Source organism: Poromitra crassiceps (genome assembly GCF_964638095.1).
Source record: "Poromitra crassiceps genome assembly, chromosome: 16".
Lineage (NCBI taxonomy): Eukaryota > Metazoa > Chordata > Actinopteri > Beryciformes > Melamphaidae > Poromitra > Poromitra crassiceps.
Window position 1 is genome coordinate 20,158,072 of NC_139645.1, and position 5,164 is coordinate 20,163,235.

The 5,164-nt window shown below is 45.0% G+C and overlaps 1 long non-coding RNA gene across 1 annotated transcript; it reads left to right on the forward strand.

The window, feature by feature from the left end:
• The first annotated feature begins 1,757 nt into the window (after positions 1 to 1,757).
• Positions 1,758 to 4,943, forward strand: LOC310791326. Its single transcript, XR_014553430.1, has 3 exons — positions 1,758 to 1,886; positions 4,622 to 4,712; positions 4,891 to 4,943. It is a non-coding gene; the product is annotated as an uncharacterized lncRNA (long non-coding RNA).
• The last annotated feature ends 221 nt before the right edge of the window (positions 4,944 to 5,164 follow it).

The window sequence follows — 5,164 nt, forward strand, 5'->3', positions numbered from 1 at the left end:
ACCTGTATTTGTGCTCTTTTAACCACTATTAATGTATGTTAATATAATTTCTTCTAGATGCTCCAAAGACCCCCTCTGTGAGTTCCTCTGGTGAAGCAGTGGAGGGCAGTTCAGTGACTCTGACCTGCAGCAGTGGTGCCAGCCCAGCAGCTACCTACACCTGGTACAAGAAGAATGGACCTCCAGACCAGGAAGCTTTGACAACAGGACCACAGCTTCACTTGGTTTCCCTGCAGTCCTCTGACTCTGGACAGTATTACTGTGAAGCTGAGAATGAGCTGGGGACAAACAGATCTGACTTCATCTCTGTTACTGTCACATGTGAGTGAAATATAACTCATGAATCACAGAGGCCATTTACACCTGGTGTTAACATGTCTTTTCTGTGATCAGATTGCAATCAGATTGTGTTTTATCACTTGAAAGTACAGATGTAAACACCCCCAAAACGCATTGAAGAAGGATTGCAATCTGATCGGCCAAACCACCTCCGGAGGTGGTCAGGGATGCATTGTGGACACATTGAACACAAGTGTAAATGCAATGTGACCTCTCAATCTGGATACAGCAACTTTATGCGGATTGAGAGGACAACCATTTCTGCAATCAGATTGCAATCAGATTGCAGAAAACGCATGTTAACGCCAGGTGTAAATGGCCTCATACTGTAGCGATCCGGCATAAACCAACATGTTGCTTTATACCTCCAGCTCCAGACCCAGGATCGCTACAATACAATGTAGCAATGTAGCAAGTATGTAATCATACAATGTGGAAGCTACCAGCTTTCTTACCAGCTACGACAGCAGGGCTGGTATTGTTGTGTGTGTGTGTGTGTGTGTGTGTGTGTGTGTGTGTGTGTGTGTGTGTCATGGCAAAATGTGGTGGTGGAGACACCTATTGTAGCAAGAACTACCACAGAAGCTGTTTTGAGTACTTTTCCAGGTGTTCAAATATGTCTGTCTGTGCTTAGATTTTTGTTAACGCAATAGAGTAAAAACTGTGCTAACTAAGTAAGTGTGTAGTTGACATCAAAATGAATGCTGAGTTCAGAAATGGGCGTGATCCAAGCAAGGGGGCCACGCCCACATTGGCCCTCCCACTTTATGCCCCTGGCTCATATTGCTTTGAAGTCATGGCTGGTGTGGTGATCCAATCACGTGTGACGCTGCTCAGTCAGTAATGACCTAAACATCCTGTAATCCAGCAATTCAAATCTGCCTTCATGTGTCTTGTGTGTTTGGTCTTTATCATTCTGTTCTATGGTTGATTGTTGATCAGTTTGTTAGTAGGCTCATTTTCTGTAAAGTCCCTTGTAATAAAGCACCATATAAATAAATAAATAAATAGACTTTGGGCGTGACCCCAGAACTATTAACCATACATTTATGTCAGTATCATAATGAGGATATGAGCCGCTGCGTGTCAGAAAATAAGCTATTTACAGGATGCAAATAGAATAGAGTACTTTTCAGAAAGTTATGTTTTGCGTGAGTAGGATAACATAAACTAAGCTGAAGATAAGGTCCAGGTTGTAAATAACCGGAATTATCCTTTAAACCTTTATTTGCGCTCTTTTAACCACTATTAATGTATGTTCATATATTTTCTTCTAGATGCTCCAAAGACCCCCTCGGTGAGTTCCTCTGGTGAAGCAGTGGAGGGCAGTTCAGTGAATTTGACCTGCAGCAGTGATGCCAGCCCAGCAGCTAATTACACCTGGTACAAGAAGAATGAAGATCCAAAGCAGAAACCTTTGAAAACGGCAACAGGTCCACAGTTTGACTTGGTGTCCCTGCAGTCCTCTGACTCTGGACAGTATTACTGTGAAGCTGAGAATGAGCTGGGGACAAACAGATCTGTCTCCATCTCTGTTACTGTCACATGTGAGTCAAACACAACTCATACAATGAGTGGGTGGGGTGGCCAAACTTTTTTGTTGTGGGCCGCATACAGAAAAATATAAGGAGTCGCGGGCCAAACAATATTAAGCGCGGCAGTTTTCGCGGCAAAAAAAATTGGACCAGAAAAAATTTAATTGCTACCTAAATAAATATATGACACATAGTTTATTGATGTGCTCACCTATTACAATGGGTATTTCTGTACGTTTCTGTACATTTCTGTACGTTTCTGTACGTATCTTCCTGTGCCAACAGGTTAAGACAGAGATAATTTAACATAACATTAGTATTAAACATTCATTCAGTATTTAAAAATAAATAGACCAGGTCAGGGTACTCAAGTATAACGCATTTTCAATGGTTTTACATAAAAAAAACAAAATGGGGGAAATCCGTTTTTTTGTTTTTGTTTTTCTTAATTTTTTTGTTTTTCCGTTTTTTTCCCCGTTTTCGTTTTTTTGTTTCCGTTTTCCGTTTTAAACTTTAAAACGGAAAAACGTTTTTAGCACACAAAAAAAAAATCATGGCGGGCCACTTAAAAACGGGCAGCGGGCCGCAGTTTGGCCACCCCTGAAGCTACCAGCAGCTTTCTTACCAGCCACGACAGCAGGGCATTGAATTCAGTTTTCAGTCTGAGGGCTCTATCTTCCCAAAAGCGCTAATTTAGCGTTTGCGCTCGTTGAACGCCAAGCACATGCCTGCGATAACTGTACTGGGCATTCGCTGCCACAAGCCAAAGCAGGCATTTCAGCGCTAAAATGTGGTGATAGATGGCATTATGCTATCGTCAGCAGCGTGAAATTACTTTGCGCTAAGAGCTTTGAAAAGGACCTCTTAGCCTAAGCGCAAATACCTCTCTGCGCTGGGTGCACAGAGATTACGGCTGCGCTCCCAGCGCAGAGAGGTATTTGCGCAGTGGAAAGTGGAATTCCTTTTGGATATGTCATTACGCCATGCCAAGACATCAAATTATGCTGCTAAAATTGGGTATTAGCAGATAATTCAGTGAGGCAACCGACTATAACTCACTGAAAAACATTTATCACATCGCAAACAGGGAAATTAATTGAGAAAACTTGTTGGACACTGGACATAGGCTATTTACCCCCATAACCCGAAGGGTCGTTGGCACCACAGATGATCTGTCAATAAGCTCCCTCTGTCCTCGCAGGAGTGAGTACACTATTACGCATGGAGAGAATTACAGCATATTGCATGCCTCGCGCAAACAACCATTGCGAGACGGGAATCTGATTGGTTTTGATTGACGTAATGCCCAGCCTTACCTGGCCACACCTGTGAATAATTCTGGTAGTTAAGACCGCCCAAATCCCGTTTGCGCAGGCATTTTGGGGCGCAGATGATTTTGACACGGCTCTAATTTGCACTTGCGACAGGTGCCGTGAACCTTTCCAACATATTTCGGGGCTGTTTTAACTTCCAACCTCCAATTCTTGATGGATTCAATTCATTCAAACTGTCATAATCAGAAATCAGGGAGGTCACGTCTACCAGACAATTATATCACTTTTAAACAGTTACATTTCTGCATAAATCATTGCAAGTATGGTCCCGTAAGGTGGGGGTGCTTTTTTTTGCTGCTCCGCGGGGGAGCAAAACTCGGCAGAACACCTGGCGGATGGCGCAAGGCGGAATGCTATCTTCCGTGCCTTAAGGCACGCACAAACAGTGCGCAAGCGCTATTAGAGGATAGCGCCTGTCGGAAGATAGAGCCCTTAGTCTGTGTGTATGTGTGTGTGTGTGTGTGTGTGTGTGTGTGTGTGTGTGTGTACTCTAACATGGCATGATCCGAGCAAGGGGCCCGCCCACCCCCACATTGGCCCGCCCACCCCCACATTGGCCCGCCCACTTTACACCTCTGGCTCATACTTGTTTTAAGGCGTGGCTAGTGTTGTGACCACATCACGTGTGAAGCCAGACAACTGATTCTCTAGATGGATTTGACCCCCGAGTTTGTGTGCACATCTTTCTTTATTTAAATCTGTTATAAAATTGGAATCCGGCTCCATGTAGTCTAAGTCGCCTAATCCTGGTCCGGTGAGACCAGATTTCAGAGATATTTTATCAGGGGGGGTACGGTGGTGCAGTGGTAAGCGCTGTCGCCTCATAGCTCAAAGGTCCTGGTTCGATTCCCACCTGGGACGCTGTGAACCCTGAAGGAATGCGTGTCCCGTCCGCATGTCCTCGAGTGCCCACCGCCCAGGTGGGGTCGTCAAAACGGCCTTTCTGAGTGGAGTTTGCATGTTCTCCCCGTGCCTCCTGGGGGTTTCCTTCATATAGGAACCCCCTTCACCAAAACATGCAATATCCTGGTTGCTGATGTGGTGCCTCCTCTGGTCGTTAAGGGCGCCTGTTCGGAGGGAGGGGAACTCGTTGGAATAGCGTGATCCTCCCACGTGCTATGTCCTACCAGTGAAGCTTCCCCTGTCAGGTGAAAAGAAGCGGCTGGCTAACTGCCCATGTCTCGGAGGAAGCATAGAGCCAGTTTTCAGCTCTCCCCAGATCGGCAGAGGGTGGAGCAGCAACCAGGATAAATAAATTAAAATTAGCACTAATGGGGGATCAAAATGGGATAAAAAATCAGGGGGGGGGGGATATTTTATCTGCAACTACAGTAGGCCTATTGTATTGGGGGGGGGCAGTCTGTAATGGACTTAAACGTCCTGTAATAGTACTTTCATCTGATCTCTTCTCAGCTCCATGGAAAATAACAGCTGCTGCAGTGACTACGACTCTTCTCCTGGTTGTCATCGTGCTCATATGCCTATTTGCCTTCCTCTGGATCAGGTGAGCTATTCTGTTTAGAGGTAGAGGATGGAAAACCTGTTTTTATTTTACCACAATGCACCAATGTACGCACACACACACACACACACACACACACACACACACACACACACACACACACACACTTAGAGGTAATTTGTTCACTAATTCAGTTGTTTGTTCATTGTCCTCCTAACAGAAGGAAGAGGGCCTCCAGACAACCATCTGGACCTGGAGGAACACCAGACAACAGGCTGCAGGTGAGGAAGAGGAACTCAACAAGTTTAGAGCAAAAGAAAACAAGCTAAACATGTTGTCCCCCACCAGTGATGTAGAAAAACAGATGCAGTTTAAGATGTAAGTTACAAAACAGTAAGGGTCAGAAAGTGAGTTTTCTCAAGTGTAACGTAACCCTGTCTGTGTGATGATGTCACGCCTCAGGTAAACCCAGGTCCAGGTCGTGTGTCTGACAC